Source organism: Physeter macrocephalus, chromosome 4, assembly GCF_002837175.3.
Source record: "Physeter macrocephalus isolate SW-GA chromosome 4, ASM283717v5, whole genome shotgun sequence".
Taxonomy (NCBI): domain Eukaryota; kingdom Metazoa; phylum Chordata; class Mammalia; order Artiodactyla; family Physeteridae; genus Physeter; species Physeter macrocephalus.
Window position 1 is genome coordinate 51,806,628 of NC_041217.1, and position 23,137 is coordinate 51,829,764.

Genomic DNA, 23,137 nt, shown 5'->3' on the forward strand with positions numbered 1-23,137 from the left:
TCATGGGAAGAGTTAGCAATTGATAGAATATGGAAAGTAGATCTCTCTGTCAAAGCAAACAACACCTGTATCTGGAAAATGTAGTGTGTTATCAAGGAACTGAAAGGTCAGGTTTCGGTATGTGGGAGGGATTGTATCTGGGAGTGGGGGTATGAGTCCAGCAGACAGGTTGGGCCCAGCTCGTTGCTCTCATGGCCTCTAGTTGGTGAACAGAGTGTAGCCAGTGCAGAGTTCTGAGCAGAGGAAGGCTGTAATAAAGCAGTGTGTTGGCTGCTGAGTGGGTTGGAGGGGAGTCATCAGGCCAGCACAGTAATTCAGCTATAAGGGAATGTTGTCTAGGGATCCTAGTTTTTGAGAAAGGCCTTTCAAGATGGTAGATACTTCTGTGAGCGCCAGGCTTCTCCCCACTGTCCTTAATTATTACAAATTAGGGAGAATAAGGTTTAAGTTCGGTCACTAACATGCTTATCCAGTGGGTGAGGCTAAAGGTTGCTAAACGTTTTGGAATTGTGATACAATAATTTCATTGTTTTAATGTCATGTCTTGTCAACCCACCTCTGCTTTCTCTGTCTAGCCTTCTTCCATCCCGTTATTGACATTTAGTTCATATTCACTTTAGTTCTCAAGTGAACTAAATAACTTCTCTATTAGGCAATTCATGTTTAGATCATTAGAAATTTTCTGTAATGCTGTAAGCTAGAATCATGGGACTGCGTAAGTCATACTTTGAAGAAAGAAAAAAACCACCAAGAAGCTAGATGGTATGATGAGGGGTTGAGATGGGCTGTGTGTCCCTTAAGTAACTGGCCAGTGTCAGCAACCTTTGAACCCCATCCTAGGTGAAAAGTTCAACTGCCTTACTGCAAGTGCATGTGTCCAGCTCTGATCACTGTGGGTGTCTCAGGAGCCTTCCATTTTCTTAGATTCTTCAGCATTCCTCAGGAATGGAAACACTCACTCTCAGGGCATACATGAGGCCAAGTCGGAGAGTAAATGTCCATAGCACTTACAGAGAGGAAGCCAGGACTCTCTTTCTAAAGGAGGAATCTGTATAACCAGATTATCTTTCCTCTATTAAAAATTTGAAATCCTTTCTCCCAAGAGCTCATTGCTGGTGGCCTTCTTTGCAGTCTGATAGTCAGTTCAAAAACGTGTCACTTCTGCTTCTGGAAAATGCAAGCCTGATTGTGTGAACACTATCACATGAATCATTTTTATCATAGAAAAGTCCTTAGGTGGGGTATTGATGTCAAGATTAACTCAGAGATAATTGGCTGCAGTTAGGGCTGAATGATAGTGATCATTCTAAAAACTCATTAAGAGTCTGAAAAATGAATATTTAGACTTTATCCTTGACCAAAACCCATTCGTCCCAGAGTGAAACATGGTAGCTGGAGAATGGCAGCTCAGCAAGCCTGAAGTGTAGGCTGGCTTCTCTTTATGAACCAGGCATGTTTTTGAAATTTTGTGTGTCAATCAGCTTTTTGTAAATGGAATCTTTTTTTTTTTTCATTAACTTACCCTGTAATTTCAGCAATGTTTAAGATTCATTCCTGATTGATCTTGAGTTGGCAGTTAACTGCGAACCTTCAGCTTTGGATTTTAATGCTTCTTCCTCAGTTTCGTGCTTTTTGTTCGCTCCCTTTCTTTCACCAGCTACTTAAGGAGCAAATACTGTGTGTTAGGCACAGTAATAGGTGTTGGGAATATAAATAAAAATGACAGGTAAATAATTACCAAACGAGAGGTAAGTGTGATATACCAAGGAGTGCGGGGAGGCCCATTAGATCAGAGTCCCTTGGCCTGGGGCGGTGAGGGAAGGTATAGATGTTGCCAGAGCTGAGTGCTCAAGGAGATGAAAACGTGAGGAGGAGCTTGCTTGGGTGATGGGCTCCCACCACCCCGCAAGATGACCAGGATCAGAGGCATGGTGGACTTCAGTGTTGAGTGGTTCAGGTGTCAGGACAAGCAATCAGCAGTTGATGGTCTTTGCCTAGCCTTCTACATGGAGTGAATTTTGGTGAAAAGTTGTTCACAACGTTTGCTTCCCTAATCATCAGGAGAGGTTATTTTACTATTTTTCTCTTAACTTTTCTGTCAAGTATACTTGTGGAGTTTGTACTATGAACTGCCTTATTTCAGTCTGTAAGTTCAGTCTATAAGACTGAAACCTTATTATTCATGAAGCAGGACACCCCCAAACAAGAGAGAAAAAAGAACATGAATGTTTTAATTTCCAGTGGGAACTCTAATATTTGACTCAGCAACCTTAAGAAATTACAAATTTTCTGTGGCAAAGGACACCTTAGGTAATGTCAAAGGACAATTGACAGATTGAGAAAAATGACACATAAAGCAAATTCTAATGTAACTGATATACAAAGAGCCCCAACAAATTTGTAAGAAAAAAGATAACCACATTAAAAAAAAAAAAAGAACAAAGGGTATGAGTAAGCAGTTCAAAGAAAAGGCAATCTAAATGGCTACTAAACACCTGAAATGATGCTGAGACCCCTGAAGGATGCAAAATAAAGTATTAAATAAAACCCATTTTTCATCCATCAGATTGGCCAACTTTTAAGGGTAATAACATCCAGTACCTGTGAGGATATGGAGTAAGAGGCATTCATGAAATTTTGGTGGAGTATTTGGTGCATTGCTACAACCTTTAGGGGAATTAATACTGAAAATATGTATTCCCTTTGACCCTGTAAGCCCAATTGTTGAGACACGCACCTACTGAAATTAAAAGACCAGTCAATATGGATATCATATGCAAGAGAGAGTATTCAGCCTTATTTTACAGCACCCAAAGCAAAAACACACAGCAGTAGGGAGATCTGTGGACTGTCACATAGCTGTGGTTCTGTGTATGTCTGTGCCCATGTGGTGTGTGTATGGCGTGTTTTCATGAGTTTGATCTATGTGTTTGTCCTGGAGGGACATTCCTAACGTGTTTTACATAAGATAAGCAAGTTACAGAGTAATGTGTATAGTGTGATCCCATTAAAAGAATAAACAAATAGCAAAGCGCTGTATGTCAGTTTGAATGTGCATGGAGATAGGTGGGGAGGTATACACATCAGGCCATGGACATGGTGTAAACACAGTAGGATGGGGTGGAGGTGAGGGGAAACTAAAGCTTTCTTTATACCTCTTTGTATTGTTTATTACTTATTCCTGAGGCACATTGCTCTTGTAATTTAAAATTTCACAAGTACTTAAAGATTAAGAACTGATGAGGATGGTTTTTCTGTTCCCGTCTGCCCCTGTCTGGCCATACGGTTGTTCAAACCAGCTAGAAAACAGCTACATGATGCCAAGTGAGGTGAATGTCCTTCCTCCTGCCAGGGACTTTAATATCATGCCTAGAACAGAGTGGTGTAATTGACACTACCCACTACACCTGTTTTACTTTAGCCTCTCCATTTTGAGGCCCTATCATTCATTCATTCATTTATCAATTTCTTACCTTAGTTACAATTTTGAAATACACACACACACACACACACACACACGTGCATGCACAATTGCCTACTATGTGCCAGACTTGCCGCTTGTACCGACTCTGAGCCCTGCTCACCTTCCAAGTGTTAGTGTTGTTTTTTCCAACTCTGACCTGATTCCTCTCAGGCCAGGCGGGCTAGCGTCTTCTGGAATTGTCCTCAGGTAGCCGGAAGACCTGACTGGAAGGAGCCTGGCTTGTCACCCTCAGCTGGGAGGTGCTCCTTGGAGGCCTACTCTCCAAGAGCAAACAAACCCAGCCTGACACCACATCACAGGGGCGCTTTCTCAGGCTCGGTGCCCAGCGCGGCCGAGTTGCCAGCCAGGTGCGTGACGCTCAGTTAATTAGGTGATTGTATGCTGTCCCGGCCCCGGGCTGGGTGCTAATGAGCCTGGGCTGATGTGGAGACCTCTGGCCGAGAATGGACGTCCTCTGCAGAGAGCTCTAATGTTTCAGGTCCCAGGATGACTTTTCTCTTGAGAACGTCTTGTAGGACCCCTCAGGCCCTATCCCCCTCTCTGAGTGTCTTTTTTTTTTTTTTTTTTTTTTTTTTGATGTATCATTTGTTTGGCCTTGATTTGTTGCACTTTCCAGTCTCCCTGACTGCATCTTAGGCTGCCTGAGGTCCACGCGTGTCTCGAACAATTTGCTGCCCCAGCATAGTGCTTTGGGCATAGGTAGTGCTCAGTCAGCCCAGAGATACCTGGAGTGTGTGAGGATTCCGGGGAGTCCCTGGAGCTGTATTCCCGGGGACCTGTGGCAGCAGGCAGGGCAGCAGGGATGGACCTTTCATCGCAGGACCTCCTGCTGACCCCTCATCTGGATGCTGCCCCTCAGAGTGAAGGGAACCCCCGAGCAGCTGAGCGAAAGAGGGAACACACCCCCCGACCTGCACTCCAGGGGAAGAGGAGAAGGAGAAGCTCGCTCCTCGGCTTCCAGGGAGCGTGCCGGAAGCTCACCTGTTAAAATGCCTATTTTACTGTCTCTCGTTGCAAGCTGAAGGGAGAGTCGAGGAACCCTTGGTTTGCCCACTTTTTCTGATGGATGGCTCTGGCTGGTACCCAGGGAAGCCACACGATCCACACGGCCTTTCCGGGGTCCTCCTGTCTGGCTCCACAAGCCCAGGGAGATGAGATTCAGGCCAGGCTTCGTGTGGTGACAGGAATACTGCTCGGTGGATCTCAAGACCCCACCCACCAGAACTCAGACAGATGTAAAGAGCAGCAAGTCTGTCTGGGAGTCCTGAGGAAAGAACTCGTCCCTGTGTAGCCCCACGGACTTCAGACCGAACTAGAGTCACCTTGAACTGAATGAGCTGATGCAATATTGGCAGCTACACATTCTCTGCCTGAGACATCCTTTCTCAGCCTCTCTCCGCCCTGCAGCTGACACATGGACATAGCTGAGGAATATCGACAGCAGGGGGTTAACCTGTTTCACGGCACCAAAAGAGCAAGTTTGTGCATTTCCCCTTTTTTCTTATACCTATGTTTCCAGAGGAGCAAATTATAGAGGGTATAGTGTAACCCAAGAATACAGGTTTGGGAATAGGGGAACTAGTTTCTATTCCAAGCACTGTCACTGGCTTTCTGTGTCACCTTGGTAGGAGGCGGGGTAGAAGGAGACTTTTGCTGGGATCGGCTGTCCCCCAAGGAGCTTACGTCTCTCTCTCAGGGAGGCTGGAGGGTCAGGTCAGAAACACCTATCTTTACAGGTGTGAGCTTTGTTTAATATTTAATTTTTCAAGAACTAATAATAATAGTTCATATAACCTACTTCCCTTGTTTGATTTGTGTGGCCCATTTTTACAAAGTTATTCTGTCAGAGGGATTTCATTTATAAAGTTCCTTACTTCTGAGACTCTGCATGCCCTGGTTATAAACCATGTATGTCAATGCTGTGGAAATGAAATTTGTACCCCCTGGACCCATGCAGATAGATTTGATTCTGGGCTGAATAGAAATATAGTCTGTGTGAGTCAAATATGTTTCTAGAGGATGTGCTGTCTTGAGGGTGCCTGAAGGAAACTAAAAGACATTCAAGACATAGTCCTGCTCCTTAAAGAATGTACAGTCCAGCCAATCATTCTATAAGGCTTCCAGGAGTCACATGTACAACATCATAGCCTTTTGAGTTTGAAGACTTCATAATTGCTGTTATCAGTTACTCTTTGCTGAGCACTGAGATATAGATCCTATAGATTAGATGGGGGCTTCTGGAGAGCAGCTCTGCACTGGAGAATTGTGTGCAGAGTGTTGATCGGGGTGTGCTTTTGGGAGATACACCTGAGGAAGTGAGGAGACCAAAGTCGGACAGAGGAGAGGCTGACCCACACCAGCTGAGCTAGGTGCCCCTTCAGAGGTACAGGGCAATGCCCAGTGAGGGATGCAGCTGTGAGCTGTCAGAGACAGATGGTCCCAGCAGCTGTGGGATGGGCTTGTGCTCTCCGAGGAGGAGAGCTGGCTAGAAGTAGAACACATGGCATCCACCTGTCACATGCTTTCTGTGTGCCATGCCATGCCTTGAGCTGAGTGTTTTAGCTGCATTATTCCTAGTCCAACCATTTTAGAGATGAGGCAGTTGAGGGGCAGAGAAGCTAAGTAACGTACCTAAGATCCCACAGCTAATACATCGTGGGGTGGGGTGGGGTGAGTGTTAACTATCACACTGTATTTCTCATTTAATCTTCCCAGCACTGCTTCATGAGAGAGATTATCACCCGCATTAATCAAGTTGAGAAGCTGAGGCACTAAGAGTTTAAATGATTTGCCCACTGTCACAGAACTAATAAGAGGTGAGGCTAGTGTTTTCTCATTACACTATAGCACGTCACAGGAATAACCTGTCCGGTGAGAGACACTCAGTTCTGGCTGGAATAGCACACAGCCCTTGGGTAACTTATGGACCACCAGTTCTCCCCACCTCCATTTTTGTGGACAGAATTGTGCCCTTTGTTGTGGGTCAAGGAGCATGGTCTTTGAAGTCAGGCAGAGTTAAGTTCGAACCCCAGTCTTTGTTTTATGACCTGCATGCTCCTGGGCTTAGTGTCCTCATCCATAAAAATGGGAGTTGCCATGATGACTTCATTGGGTTGTTAATGCGGATTAGAAGGAATCCGATGGGAGAAATCTCTGCATATTCTCCCCTAGTCCCCCTCTCCCCCTACAAAAAAAGGGTTCAGGGCTTCACAGGGGTTTTCAGAGGGTGGATACCTTGAACATCGTGGTGGTTTATTGATTCAGCTTTTTCTCACCTTCTTTCTTCTCTCACGCGGAGACAAAGCGAGACTAAGTCTTCCGTGCAGTTTGCTCAGAATTCTAACACTAGCCTGTTAGTCTAATCATAACACAGTTCTTCTTGGAAACAAACATAGCAACAGCAATTATATCTTACTTTTAATGTCTAATTGGCTGTGAACTCGCTTTCCCGGAGTTATTTCCATCGAGCATATGGAGCACTGTGCGTTTTGCTTATCTCAGTGTCCTCCTGCAGCCCCTGTCTTGCCTTTATTAGGGAAGCCAGTCGGATGTGCGTTTGCCTTGTGGGTGCCCTGGAAGCTCCAGCCATTCCCAGCAACGGGCCGAGACGCTCTTGAGAGCCTTTTGGCTCCTCATTACCCCTTTGCTCCCCCCCCTGAGCCCCCTGAATCTTCATGCAAGCTCCGCCCCTCTTCTCCTTCCCCATCTGGTCTCCCGCCCTGGCTTCTGGAGTGATCCATCCCTGGTCTCTGAGCCCTGTCTACTTATGCCCTCCTCTGCTTCCACCCCTGTAGCATGGTGGGCTCTCTTCCTCTCCTCTTAATCCACTCATCCTTTCTCACAGTGAGTTCTGCAGGGCAGCAGAACCAGCCTAGCCAGGCTGTGAGCTGGGGTGCAGAGGAGCAAACCCACATGGCTGTGTCTTCCCCGCCTGTTGGGACTGATCACTGACCTTAGGGAGAACTGACCTTTCCAGGAGTGCAGCTGGGAGCCAGAGCCTCTGTGGGGAGCTACTTCTATAAGCTTTCCCCTCACTGTGTTTTTCGAACTTGCTGAAGCTTAAATCTTTCTGCGGGGCTCAGGCCTCAGCGTAGGTGTGTCTAATGCCTGGTCATCCTGGGGAGGGGGTGGGGGGAGGTGCCGGACCTGTTGCTGTGGCAACATGCTGCTGAGATCATGAACCCATTTCATTCCCAGGAGATGAATCTCTCCTTCTCACCCACCCTCTTTCTCCTCCCTCACCATCTCTCCCCACACCCTTCTGTCATCTTCCCTCCTCCCCACTCAACCTCAGACTTTCTCCTTCCTCAGATCTGTCTTTTGCACTCCTGGATACAACAGCATAGCAACTGAGGCTACCATGGCAGACTTATTTTTTTCCCTAGACCATTAGTTCTCAAGCTTTAGCAGGCATCACCTGAAGAACTTGTTAAAAACACAGATGGCTGAGTGCTGAGCTTCATCCCGAGAGTTATGATCCGAAGGTCTCTACTGGTACCTTCGGATCAGTGCATTTCCAACAAGGCCCCCAAAGCTGCTGATGCTGGGGGACCAGGGACCACCTTTGGGAACCACTGTTCTAGACTGTGTTCATTCAATTTGAACTAGTTATGGCTGGAATATTCCTTTACATTTCGATTCTAAAGGATTTGATTAGCTCATTCACCCGTTTGTGCAACAGATGTTAAATGAGCAGTATTCAGAGTACTATAGCAGGTACGCTATACAACGAAACACAAAACCCTGTCCTCCAAGATTTCACAGATTTGTACAGGGGACTGACAAGTAAATAATCATTGTTTGTGTCATAAATATTACAAGCACCTGCAAATGATAAGAGGCTTAGAAGTAGACACCAATCTCCTTGCACAAGGCAAGCAAAATATTTAGATGAGATGGTAAAACAATGAAATTAGAACACTTCCTAACACCATACACAAAAATAAACTCAAAATGGATTAAAGACCTAAATGTAAGGCCAGACACTATAAAACTCTTAGAGGAAAACATAGGCAAAACACTCTATGACATAAATCACAGCAAGATCCTTTTTGACCCACCTTCTAGAGAAATGGAAATAAAAACAAAAATAAACAAATGGGACCTAATGAAACTTAAAAGCTTTTGCACAGCAAAGGAAACCATAAACAAGACCAAAAGACAACCCTCAGAATGGGAGAAAATAGTTGCAAATGAAGCAACTGACAAAGGATTAATCTCCAAAATTTACAAGCAGCTCATGCAGCTCAATATCAACCAACCCAATCCAAAAATGGGCAGAAGACCTAAATAGACATTTCTCCAAAGAAGATATACAGATTGCCAACAAACACATGAAAGGATGCTCAACATCACTAATCATTGGAGAAATGCAAATCAAAACCACAATGAAGTATCACCTCCCACTGGTCAGAATGGCCATCATCAAAAAATCTAGAAACAATAAATGCTGGAGAGGGTGTGGAGAAGAGGGAACCCTCTTGCACTGTTGGCAGGAATTTAAATTGATACAGTCACTATGGAGAACAGTATGGCTGTTCCTTAAAAAACTAAAAATAGAACTACCATATAACCCAGCAATCCCACTACTGGGCATATACCCTGAGAAAACCATAATGCAAAAAAAGACATGTACCACAATTTTCATTGCAGCACTATTTACAGTAGCCAGGACATGGAAGCAACCTAAGTGTCCACTGACAGATGAATGGATAAAGAAGATGTGGCACATATATACAATGGAATATTACTCAGCCATGAAAAGAAATGAAATTGAGTTATTTGTAGTGAGGTGGATGGACCTAGAGTCTGTCCTACAGAGTGAAGTAAGTCAGAAAGAGAAAAACAAATACCGTATGCTAACACATTTATATGGAATCTAAAAAAGAAAAAAGAAAAGGTTCTGAAGAACCTAGGGGCAGGACAGGAATAAAGATGCAGACGTTGTGAATGGACTCGAGGACACAGGGCGGGGGAAGGGTAAGCTGGGACAAAGTGTGAGAGTAACACTGACATATATACACTACCAAATGTAAAATAGATAGCTAGTGGGAAGCAGCTGCATAGCACAGGGAGATCAGCTCGGTGCTTTGTGACCACCTAAAGGGGTGGGATAGGGAGGGTGGGAGGGAGACACAAGAGGGAGGGGATATGGGGATATATGTATACATATAGCTGATTCACTTTGTTATACAGCAGAAACTAACACAACAATATGAAGCAATTATATTCCAATAAAGATGTTAAAAAAAATAATAGTGATTCATCCATTCTTTTTTCCCCCTTTTTCAAGGGTTAAAGGGAACTGAGCTTAACCTATTTAAATAATATTAATATGTAATGTGTGTGGAGCATTTTCTATATTTCAGTTCTCAGACTGCTGGCTGTAGTCCTAGTCCTGTCACATACTGTCTGTGCGACCTCAGGCAGGTTAGCTAACCTCTCTGTGCCTCAGTTTCCTCATTGGAGAAAAAGGCTACAGTACTACTATCAGCTTTAAAGCATTCTTGAAAAGATTAAATGTGCAAATGTGGGCAAAATGTACATACAATTTCTCCAAAAAGTGTTGACTTTTATTGATATTGTGTGACCTCATGTTGAATATCAAGAGAGTTTGCCTAGAGAAGTTTATACTCTTCAGACTAAATAAATCACCAGGGTTTAGCCAAGAGAATGGTTTGGGGTTGGCTCTGAATGTGAGAGTTAGAGGATCTCCGAACAAGTCCCAAAAGCTCCTGGGGCACCAGAGGGCCCTGGCTGGGTGATCCAGGGCATCATTTCATCCAGAGTATAACAAAGGCCTTGAAGGATGGCCAGGATTTTTGACAAAGCATTTCTTATTTTTGAGAGGATGAGTGGCGGTTTTAGATGGAGGCTTAAAAGAATTCCCAGCTGAAAGAACGTCTCTACCTCACAAAGCTTAAGAGAACAGAACACAGAGCCCTCCGGCTGGCATCTAGAAAGTTTCAAGTTTACCTTTGACATTGAGAGAACCAGGGTCACCTTCCCTGAGACATGCTTTCTTCCCCATCACCTTTGTGCCCAGAGGCCACAGCAAAGAGGCTGCATTTTTTGCTGCTTTCCCAAAGGGGCTGCTCTCTCCCCTCTTGGTTACCTCCCCCTACTCCACCCGGCACTGTCGGCTGAGAGATGCGTTTCACTATTCTAATTTCGAGATTAGGGAGAGTTCCCCTAATCTCTGCCTGGGGCCCTGCAGGAACCATTGTCCACATTCGTGTTGAGAATCAAGTCTGTATTTTCTGCCTCCCTCAAACCCAGCTTTACAGCTGAAACTGTAGCTGGATGAAGTGGCAGAAGCTGCCAGTTTTGTTTTTAATTCTTTCCTGAGCTTATCAGAGATGAGTGATAAAGCCTTTCTTCTTCTGGAGAGGATTAGAGGATGAAGTCCTTCGGTGGCAAGATACACCTGGGAAGGGCTTACTAAGTGATAATTCCTGATAAACCCCCTCTGATCATCCAGTGACTCTGCCCTCTTAGTGATAAAAGAAACCTCTAGGCATTTAATTAACTCTTTAAGAAATCTTTTCTCATCACCTTTTCTTTCTTTTGCTTGTCTTAGATTGAATCAGAGCCATACATTTAGCTTATTAACTTATTCATTTGTCTGTTCACTCAATGAACACTTGCTGAGCACCTACTGAGAGCTAACTTGGGTTCTGGGGCAGATAGAAAAATAAGACCTCCTCCTTGTTCTTGTGGGGTGTCAAGTCTTGTAGAGAAAGACACACCAGCAAGCCATGATTACAGTAGAGTTGAGTGGCATGGTAGCCTTAAGTGCAGAGAGTGAAGAGAGCAACCAACTCTGGGAAGGCTTCCTGGCAAAAGTAGCCTTTAATCAGGGCCTGCGTAGAGGCTTTCCAGGTGAAAAAGGCAGAGAAAGTATTCTAGGAAGTGGGGACAATGTGAACAGAAGCATGCAGCTATGAAAGAACATGGCATATGGGGGAATTGAAAGAAGTGGGGTGTGGCCACTTGACTTGGTATACGAGGAGGCGGGGGCTGTGAGGTGAGCCAGAGAGGTTGGGCTGGGGTCGCACGTGGTAGGGGATTTGTCAGGGGCAGCCTTTGGAGGGTTTTAAGCAGAAGAGAGACAGGGTGAGAGATGCTGGTTAGAAATGACAACTTTCCCCTGCTCTGAAGGCTGAAGCCAGTCGTGGCTCTGAGAGTCACTCGTCCCACTTTACAAGATCACCCTGGCAACAGAGTGACTGTTGCACCACTAGCCAGGGAACTTGCTGTGACAAGTTCTTCCAGCCTTATCAGACATCGAGGGCAGAGAAGAAACCACTGCGTTAAGCTGTAGGCATCAAAGGGTTTGAAACAACATAACATTCAGATGGGATTGCAGTATGCAGTTGGTCAGAAACTATTTCTTCTGCTGGCACTGCTATTGTAAATACCTGCACCCATAGCTCTGTTCTCAGATATGTTCCATGTTAAAACAACATTTTTATTTCTGTCTCTCTCCCCCTTTCCCACCATACAAGAGGCAACACAATGTCATGTCTTGAGAGGAAGTCAGACATGGGTTTGGATTTGGGTTCTGTAACATACTGACTCTGGGGCCTTGGGCAAGTCCTCAGGTTTTCTGAGCCTGGATTTTGTTGTTGTTTGTTTTTAACATGTGAAATTACAGTTGCACCTCTCTTACACATGGTTGTTATGCACCTGGCTCGTTGTTCAGCGTAGACTAGATGCTTAACGAATGGAAGCCATGGTTCTTTCTCCTTCTCAGTTACACCGGAGCCATAGGGTACAAGTCAAAGGAAAATGTGGAGATAAAAATGTTTTAATCAGGTCTTCTTCGTGCTTCCAGAAATAGGTCTGACTGGGTCCATGTTGGATTTGCCATCCAACAGTTTATATGCAGTCTTGTATTAGTCACCCATCGTGGTTGCTCTCAGTACATTCCACCCAAATGAACAGGAACGAAAGTTGTACGAAGAATGGGAAAGGCCAAAAGAGATTTTTCTTTCCAATGGTTCCTAGATTGGGGAAGCAGTGAACATTATTACTTTATTATCTGTATTTTGTTTCAACTTTGTTATGCCCCCAAACCAATGGGAGAGCTCCGTTGGGGCATGCGCTCTGTGTATCTTAGGGGAAAGAAGAAGAACCAGCAGAGTGAACAAGACAGGAGAAATCAGGAGATGAGAAAAGAGAAGGTTTCGAGGGAGTGGTAGAATCGAAACCGGAGAATTCGAGTCCATGAGATAGAGGAGAAGCACAGTGAGGAATCTGGGTCTGAGTGGGAAGGGACCCCACATCTGTTGTCTGATGTAGGCACCTACTCAAGCGAGGAATTCCCTCCTCAATGTCCCCGACAGATGGTCGTCTGGCACAGTGATTCCCAGTTTTTTTCACATCATGGAACAAATAGAAAATAACATTTGTCTAACGCTGGGGTGAGTGGACAAAGCTGTTCACAAGTGGAGGTGACTGCCTTGAGGACTCTGGCTGAGCCAGGCTCTGCCAGCGGCCGTTGAGAGTTGAGTGGCGTGATGTTTTGCGCTCTTGTGTTTCTCCAAGCCCAGTGTGCTTAGAGAAACTCTGATCCAGCAGGACCAGAGTGAAGAGCCTCACCCAGGTACTCTCAGACCCTCCGGTGATAAATAGGCACGTGGGACGGGGCATTTCATTATCACCAATTATCAGCACCAATGCAGGTTAATTGAGCATGTTTTCTTGAAATCTGAAGATATAACGACTTCAAAGCCATGGTTTCTTGCTTTCAAGCCGTTCTTACCAAGGAGTAAGAGTGGCTCCTGTGGCCACAAAATAAATGAAACTAACTGGCCTGGGGCTTCTTCAGGGAACCAGCTGCACTTACCAGCCTTACCTAGTGTCTGACACGCAATCGTTAATTAAAACGGGGATGTTCAATGATAAATTAATTCACCTGCTCTTTGTGGAGGGCATGAAAGCCAAGAAAAATGATGACCTGAAGCTCTTTTCTTGAGTGTCTGCTCTTATATGCTGTGCTGAATATTTGAGTTAGCTAAGTGTTCTTGCTATATGTCAACAGGGATGCCATTTTACAGGTGATATATTTATTTCCAGAGAAGGAAACTCATGCAGGCCTTTGAAGCAGAAGACCTGGTAGTCCACAACGTTACTGAGAATCTCGTTTGTAGAATAATATTCTAGGCATTAGAGAGTGAACAGAGAAATAAAAGATGCAGTTCTGTCTTTAAGAACCAGTCAACCCTGATGGAAAGGGAGGACCAATATGCAAAAGAGACAGAATACATCTAAAGAGGGCCTGTAAATAAGTACAAATAAAAACCCAAGTGCAGCACTTAATGTTTTGTTTTCAATTATAGGCATTTATATTCATGACTTAGCCTTCTTACGGATACCAAGGCCGTTAAGGACTGTTTTCCTTTCTCATTCATCTTGTACAGAGTACACACTCAAAAATGTTGAATGAATATATATGCTGCTATGGGGTACGCCTAAGCGCTGGGAAATTCTGGAAAGGAGCAGAGTGATACGCCTTGGGGAAGCCTTCTAGAGACTGAGCAGTGTTCTCCAGTATGCGGGAGCTCATGGCTTGGCACAGAGAGGGGAGGGTAGAAGGAAGGAAGAGCTCTTGGGGAGTGAGCAAATCCAAACATTTAGACCACCATTCAGGGTCCTCCAGGACCTGCTCCTCTTCATCTTGCCTTCCTCGCTACTGCCCACAGCCACTCTTTGTGGCCTCATCATTCCCACTTCTTTCCCTCTCTTGGACTCTCTTCCTCCATTGATGGGCCAATCTACATCCTTCTCCTACTTCAAGTCCAGGTGAAGGCACAGCCCCAGGAAGCCTTCCAGGATATCTCTAGCCTCACTCCTTTCTTTATGAAATCCGATAGCCATGTTCACAGCTCCGTGCTCCAAACCTTCAGAAGAAGTAAGACACATCGTCGTTGTCTTCACCTTCAAGTAGCTTCCAAGGGAAAGCATGAAGCTAGACTACTACATACAAAATAACCAGAGAGAGCAGAGCCATACATATTTATCAGTACTTAATGATACGGTAGAGAATACAAGGGCTATACAGAGTACCTGGGGATCAGAAGTCCTAGTTTGGCTTCTGTAATCAACTAGTGGAGTGTCTTTCAGCAGTCACTTAGCGTTTGACCCTTGGTTCTCCATCCATAAAATGAGGGGTTTGCGCAAGATGCTGTGATTCCTCCTAGCTCTATATACTGCAAGATGATGAAAGTTACAGTATTCATGTTAGGTGAATGGGAAATAGTGATTGCTTAGCTGGAGGGGACCGGGGACTCATGGAAATGCAGTAAATGCTGGTAACCAGAAGGATTGACCCCCAAGGACTGTAGGATAGAGCCGAGAACCAGCTGGGGACTGGTTGAAGACCTGTTGCCCTGGTGTCATCAGCACAGTCTTTCTAGAATACAGTGGACCCTACACAGACCTCTCACAGTGCAGAGGATCTGTCAAGCCTTGTGCACCCTTTGTCCCTGGACCTCAAAGGAAGGGTCTTCTGAGACTCGTGTCTTCTCTCATTCTCTGAGCTCTTTCTGGTGCTTGACTTTCTTGCAAAAATACATTCAGTCTCTGGTCAGCCCGCCGTGCAGAAGGGTGATGTGTGTTAGCTGATCATCATAGGAAGCATCCTCTTTAAGTGGCCTACTGTGGCCAGCCTGCATATGGCGGCATCAGAACAGCACACTCGCCTTTTCCCAGAGCAGTGCAGCATCCTGGCCTGGATGGCTCACTGTATGGTCAACTGTCCGGCTTCCCAGTGGCCCCAGGAACGTCAGCCTCCTCAGCACCCTGCTGCAGTCGCCGGGCAGGAGGACCTCCTCTTTGGCTTTTTTTTTCCCCACTATATGTTTTCTCTGACCATGAAAACAAACAAAACAAAAACCACTTAGTTACTGCAGAAAAGTTGCAAAGTATAGGAAAAGTATAAAAAGATTTTTAAACAAAATCACTAATTTCTACCCCACCCCCACCCCCCACCCCCAGTTATCATAAAATCCCCATATGACCCTGAACCATATAAATAACCTATACAGTTTTATTTGGGGAAAATTTTAAACCCTCTATTGTAGAAATTTTCAAGCATACACACAAGTAGAGAGAATAGAATATTGAGCCCCTGTGTAACCCAAACCCAGCTTCAACAGTTAAAAGATCTTGAAAGGATCTCTCATCTCCATTTTGGGCTTCCGGGCCAGGGCTCAGAAAGGGAGGTGACAATAAACCTCACATAACAACGATATTGGAATTATTAGGATTTAACCAAAGAGTTTTTAGGCACAGCAGGGCTCCGGGCTCTGTGGGTTTTGAGGCTCTCACTTGCGTGGACAACGTCATGGCAGCCTTCCTGGTCAGATGTGGCTCTGCTCATCCTCTCTCACTTGGACATTTATTCTTGAGTCTTCTTCCCAGGCGTGTGGATGGGTTTTCACGGACACGTCGATACCTGTCTGCCCAGCAGACGTGGTGATCACCGCCCACGTCCAAAATGAGGCAGTGCTTACTGGTCCATGATGCTGAGCAGAGCTCCCAAGGGTGGTCTCATTGGAATCACGCTACTGCCTGTGGAGCAGGGTGGGAGAGCTGTTATTTTCTGGTTCTCCTCTTTGGCTGACTGGTCCTGCTCTGTTTTTCCACTAGTCAGAGAAGGGGAAGAACAGGCGGTGAAATGCCCCATGCATATGGGCTAAGGCACCGCCGCATCAGTGACGGTCACTGGCAGTCCAGGCAAGTGAAGAAAGTGGCCGCTGGCCATCAAGTCCGTGGTGGGGGGGGTGCGGTTTGGGAGGACCAGAATGTGTGGAGAGTCTTGATTACTTATCACAAGCCCCTGGCTAAGCCAGATGCTGCCTTTGGAGCTTGTTTGTGTGGGGAGACTTAGCATATTCATTAGATATGCTCAGGGATCTGAGACATAATGAAATACCCTGCCCTCAGGACTGACAGGTTCTGCCTCCTTGCTGGGTGGCAGCAGGTGGCTGTGTTGCACTCGGGGGCTCTCTGTCCTCACTCTTTTCACCTGCTTCCCCCACCCTTCTTTCTTGCCTGGGGACTGGGAAGACAGCTTTCATGTTCTCGCTGCCAGATCCTAGTGCTGGCTTTCTTCTTTATTGTGGTTCCCCCCTAGAAGGTGGTGACAGTATGGGTAGGATTGTTTTTAAGAGATTTGGAACCAAACGAGATATGGAGAGTCGATATGGAGAGTCGAGTGTCCTCAAGAAGTTGACCCATTGTGGTTCTAGATTGGGACCCCTTCACTTTGCTCGCCTGGACCTTGGTCTCCTCTTCTACCAACTGATGGGTTGGATAGTGTGTTCTCATAATCTTCCTAGACTGTGGCTAGCATTCCTGGTATACAAGAAACCAGATTGCATGATCCACAAGCTTTATTTTCCCAGTGGTTGTACGGTATGCTGGGTGGGCGTTGTGTCCTTTCGCTAAAATGTGGGTGTGGTCAAAGGGCAGTGACTCTGCCCTTAGAAGCACCATCCACCATCTATCTGTGTGACTCAGGGGCAGGATGTTACCTGCTTTGTAAGGCTGGTCAAAACCCTGATGAGAAAGGGATTTAATGCCTTAAGTCAGATTCCCTATAAACTGTCTCTGGGACAGAGATTTTTGTGGCAATGATTTATTTATGGACTGCTTTTGGGAGAAGCCTGTACCGATAGGAGGGAAGTAGAATAAGTCAGGCGAAAATACTAGACAAAGGTGTGGTTGCAGACGTTTCAGCCTCAGTCTTATCCCCCAGGCGGCTCCACAGTGAGTTGCACCACAGAAGTTGTCCCATGCAGAGGTGAAAGGGCTGGGCCCTTGACACCCCTGCATCAGTGAGTTATTGGTTCCAGGTCACTGCCCCCCTGTGGACAGGCATAACCTCCCAGATGAGGAGGGTGTGTCAGCCAGGGGCCAACTTCTCAGGAGGATCCAGGTGTGAGCCGTTAGCAGCCAACACTCAGAGCTGCTGGGGTGTGGGTGGGGGGTACACCTGCTGGTAAAGGAGACCTGATGGGGGCAGCACAGAATCTGCCACATCCAGGCTGCTGAGAGCCGGACAGGGAGGGGGGCTAGGAGGCAGGGTATGAGGGGGCTATTCTGAATATAAGTCCCTGAGCAAAGAGCGAACGGGGATGTCTCAGGACATGCCGGGAAATGCTCAGATGTGATTTTCCAGTTAGGCCAACGTAACTGATGGTAATAGAAGTCAGGAGAACGTTACATTTGAGGGAAGGGAGATGGTGCCTAGGAAGGGGTGTGAGGGAAGCCCTGGGGTTATCTGGGTGCTGGCTGCACAGTTATGTACGCTTTGAAAAAATCCACTAAGAGTGCCCTTATGATTCATGTATGTTTCAGTACAACATCCACACGGGGTCCCGGGGGCTGCTATCCCAGGAAGGCAGGAGTTCATTCCCAGAGAGCATTGCCTGCCCTGGTTTTTCTTCTCACATGTCCCCTACCTCTTGACACTTCTGAATCTTTTTTTTTTTTAATTGAAGTGTAGTTGATTTACAATGTTGTGTTGGTTTCAGGTGCATTGCACAGCGATTCAGTTACATAGACATATATATATCCATTCTTTTTCAGATTCTTTTCCCTTATAGGCCATCACAAAACATTGAGTAGAGTTCCCTGTGCTCTACAGTAGGTCCCTGTTGGTTATCTATTTTATATATAGTAGTGTGTCTATGGTAATCCCAAACTCCTAATTTATCCCTCCCCACCCCCCTTTCCCCTTTGGTAACCATAAGTTTGTTTTTTATGACTGTGTTTTTTATGACTTCTTAATCTTAACCTTCTCCTCCTCTTTCTTTCACCTCCATGATAAACCTTTTCTCTGCCTTTCTGACCCCCGCTCCCTCCTGCCAAGGTAGTTTCTTAGACTGTCATGTGACTCTTTACTTTGAAAGCTTCAGCAAATCCTTTCCTGAACCCCTGGACCAGATCAGACGCACCTGTGGGTCACCCCCCTGGTGGTCCCTTCATCACACTTGTCTCGGTTTAAAGCCGCACAGTATGTGTGAGCTCACTTATTTAATGTGGGTCTCCCCATTATACTAGTTCATGAAGGCCAGGACCTGAGACTGGTTTGTTCATCATTTATCCCCAGTACCTAGGAGAATATCTGTTGCCTAGTACATGGTCCACAAATTTGTTGAACAAAAGATGGCCTTTAGGCTCTGAGACATGGACTCTGAGTCCCAAGTCCCCTTGGGATGAAAAGGAGCTGTACACTTGGTGCTAGAATGAAGTGAGGGGCCCAGGCGAGGCAAGTCAGCTGGGCAGTGCCGGATGCCCAGGCGTCACACCCTCAGGGAAGGTGGTAAGCAGTGGAATCGTCTTTGGCCTCCTCATTATATTTTTGCGTTAGCCTGTGAGAAGACCCACCAAAAAGGAACATTGTTAACTTTATTTCCTCCACCTCTTGCCCTCTCTGAATTTTCTCTCCCCGGGATGGTCTGCAGAGGCCTTGGACAGATGCTTTTGCTGAGACGAATGGCCTGGCCTCTTTGACAGCCCAGGGTGGCTGCTCCAGCCCTCCCTTGACCTGAGCTCACTTGGCAGTTCCAAAGCTCTCTCTTTGAGGCAGAGCCTCTAGTTCAGCAGTTCTCAACTGGAAGCCATTTTTGCCCCCAGGCATTTTGGCAGTTCTGGAGCCGCTTTTGGTTGTCGCAACGAGGGGAGTGCTGTTGGCATCCAATGGGTAGAAGCCAGGGATCTGCAAATGCACCATACAGGACAGCTCCCACAGCAAAGAATTATCCTGCCCACGATGCTGATGGTGCCCAGGCTGAGCCTGCGGCAGGCCAGGCCAGGGCTTGCCAGCGGGTGCCACCTCCAGCCTGGGAAGCAGGTGTACCTGAGAGACCTTTTTTTTTTTTTTCCTCTGAAAGGACCCTGGAATAAGTATCCTCATTTTTTTCTCACTTCCAATTCACTCAGCCTCCCCACTGAGCTATATGTCATTCAGCCTCCCTGGTCAGAGCTCCTCTGTGAGAGGCGTGGACATCCAAGAGGAGGCCCTTCAGCCTGTTTTCTGCAGAGCCTTGTGGCACCCTGATGGAGACCTGCTTCCAAGGATGGGGGCTAGCACTGCCTTTACAGCCCAGGCCAGGACTGGGCAGGGACCCCCTGGCCTCTTGTCATCTCCATCCCCATCTTTCTCTCCGGTCCTGCTCCTCCCACCCCTGCCTTCCACCGTCTCCCCCATCACCCGGAGATTAATGTGATAATTGCCATGTGTGCCTGTTTACGCAGGGAGTGGGTGCACTCACCACCCCCAGTCAGGCAGGTTCCCAAAGGAACACATTCCCACTGTGTCAGGCCTGGTACCCGCTGAGCACTCCCTGTGCAGGGTGGGCCGCCACCTCCGACTGCTTTCTCTGTCATCAGCCCCATCCTGCGCACGTGTGCGCGCGTGTGTGTGTGTGTGTGTGTCACTCAGGGAATCAGCAGGTGAGAGAGATGGAGGGCAGCCTGCTTGCCAAGTCTAGGGGCTTGACTGGGTCAGTGGGAGGAGAATCAGCATCTTAAATAAGAGGACGTTGCCCCGAAGAAAAGCGCTCTCATGTACTGCCTGCCACAGAGTAGGTGTTCCATGAATGGTGGGGAGGAGGAAGCTGGTACTCTGTGTGCAGCCGTCTTTGCAGTGAGTGGCTGGTTTACACTTTAGCCGCTCCACAATAGCGGTCTGGGCAGGGAAGGGTCCACTCTCCTGGGGCCAGAATCCAGTGGACCATGTTTGGAAAGCTGTAGGTCTCCTTCCCCGGGATCTTGCAAAGAATACTTAGCACAGCTGTCCCCTGTCCCTGAAGGAAGAGTTGCTAGGGAGAATGAAGTGTGATGCTCCCACAGGCAAGGTGCTTGGGAGAGTCACAGAAGCAGGGGGTACAGGGGAGAGAGAAGGAAAGGGAGAGGTTCTCCCTCTCACACAGGCAGCCCCTCCTCTCTCCCGTGTCCTGCTGTGTCACAGACACACATGCCCACCCCAGAGGGAACACAGTCATAACTCTGGGGTTGAACTGGTAGCTTTCTGCTTGGCACTCCTGAGTCTCACCTCATATGGTATCAGGGCACTTGCTGCCTTCGATTACTTTCTTCTTTTTTCATCTCAAAAGACACTTCAGTAGTTGTCTCTCCTACACTGGACAGTTTTAAGGTTTTAATAATGATGAATCAGAAGGAGATTGAAGCTCTAATCAGCATCAGAAAGAACCTTGCCATTTTGGAGGAGGGAAGCATGAAGTCCTAGGCTTGCCCACTTCCTGCTGAGGTTTGTTCCCCTGTCCTGGTGGCCTTGTCATTGATCCACTGACAGGCATGGGAGGTGAGGGTGTGAGGCCACCTGGAGAGGAGGAACGGAGGGGCCGAGGGAAGAGGAAGCCGGAGGGAGAGGCGGAAGGTGTAGAGAGGGTACGGCAAGTCTATTAAAAGGTTTGTGAATAATCTCGGGGAGCTGTCAAAGCTGCTTTCTCCAGAAGAAACTTTTAAGCTGTCAGTCATCCTTAATGACCCCCTAGGGTTATTAACCCCCTAGCCGCTGGTGCTGGGGTCCTCCCAGATATTCTTTTTCTCCTTCTCTTCCCTTTCTCCTCCGTTCTTCTCATCCAACAGGCCCCAGTACCACGGTGGATGACTTTTTTTTTTTTTTTTTTCTTTTAAAGCAATTCAGACAAAGCTTGGGGAGAATATCAGAATGAATTTCGTTTGGCATATTTTAAACACGAGAATCATCTTACTCAAATTGTGGTCATTTATTGATTGGTTGAGCATCTATGTGTGCCAAACACTTTGTCAGATGCCAGATACAGAAATGAGCAGACAGTGAATGCTCTTGCCTTAATGTAGGTTAAAGCGAAACCAAAACATTCTCACAGCACACTGTGTAAAAGGACACTCTCCATCAGCAGTATTTTAGAGAATTGGGAAGAACATTCCAGACCCTGGGCCTGTGAGGGAAGTCCTTTTCTCCCTGTATTTCACAGGTTGTATTTCCTGATATGTTAATAGATTGCCGTTGAAAAGGAGGTTTTGTAATCAAGGAAGTGTAAGAAATGATGGAGGAAATAAAGTTAACAATGTTCCTTTTTGGTGGGTCTTCTCACAGGCTGACACGAAAATATAATCTGCTGTGTTTCCCCAGTTTCTTTGGTTCCAGAAGCTCAGTTTCCACAGAACACATGAACATCTTACAGATTGCTAGCCATGAGGAGAACACAATTTGGGAATTGTTCTTCACTGTACAGCATCTCTGGCAAATAGTCACCCAACTGAAATTGCTCTAGCCATCCTCAAAACGTAGCACAGTCACTCCTGGGACCAAAAACAGATTGAAAGTCACAATTTCATCATTGCCATTGCTGACACCAACTAATGTTTATTGGCAACTGAGCCCTGATCTGGGTGCTGGGAGCAGATTCAGTTCTTGCTGCCAAAGAATGCTAAGGGTGGGGCTGACTGTCTAAGCCATGGAGTGAATGAAAACTTGTTGATCTGGAGCACCACCGGTGAACCATCAGCGCTAACCAGTCTTTACAAAATGTTGCATTTATAGTCATGGGTAAAGATAGAGCTAGTTATACAAAGATCATTCAGTCCATCCTGTAGGTCACAGGAAGAACCGTGTCTCAATTATCTCAGAAAAAGTGGCTTCCTATGTCCATTAAAACCCCCTGTGGCCCTTGGCATCTAGTTCTTCTGCATCTTCCTTCTGATATCAGGAGAAATTTTCTCTGCGGTCTGACCCGAATCTTCCCTGCTTACATTTGACTGACCAGACCTGGTTGAACCAAAGAGCCTAGATCTTATACACTGAAATTGGCAGGTCTCTGCTTTTGTTCATACAGTTCAGAAGGTGTTTGTTTTTAACTTTTATTCTGCTTCATTTGCAAACGGATCTCTCTGAACAGCATAGGGGCAAGATAAAAAGACACGAGCTTGGTGAAAGAGGTTGCCTTAGAAGCTATTTTTTAATGGAAAAATCTCCTGTACAGTGAGATGATCAGTGGGAGGCTATATTTTATAGACTGACATATTTGAATGGGAGGCAGAAGGAAAATGAGATAATTTGGGGAAAAACAAGATAGAATGTCATAGAAGTCCATGGGAAGCAGGAAGACAATGGATCAAAATATGTTTGCAAAGTTAGTAGTGAGAGGGAGAAAAAGGTAAATCACGGGGATAAGAAACACTTTGCAATAGAAATTCCGAGCTCAGATCTTCATTTTACTAATTTAGCATGCGAATTTTAGGCATGGCATTTGATTTGGATGGCCTTGTTTCTCCAGTGAATTGGGAATAAAATATCTTTCCAGAAACTTCTGAGTTTCAAAGAGGTATTAAAGTTTGTGTGTGAGGGGTGGAGTGGGATTGGGGGGATTCAAAGCCCTGTATATGTAAAATGCAATTCAGGTGGACTTGTTAGGAAGATTTGGGGTTGATATCATGAGGAGAGAGAGTCAAGGCAAAGCTTAGTTGAGAGGTCCATGTGTTAGGACTTTTCAGAATTCTCCAAAACTGTTTAAAGGTCCTTAATGAGACATCCTACTGAGAGTTGCTTTACGTTTTTTTGGTTTTTTTTTTTTTTGGCTAAGACGTGGTATAATCCTCCCGCAGCCCCCTACGATTCAAGGGCCTTGCGTC

The 23,137-nt window shown here is 46.2% G+C and overlaps 1 protein-coding gene across 2 annotated transcripts in view; it reads left to right on the forward strand.

The window, feature by feature from the left end:
* Positions 1–23,137, forward strand: part of CACNA1E (calcium voltage-gated channel subunit alpha1 E) — a 303,184-nt gene that overhangs the window by 136,413 nt on the left and 143,634 nt on the right. The window lies entirely within an intron of this gene.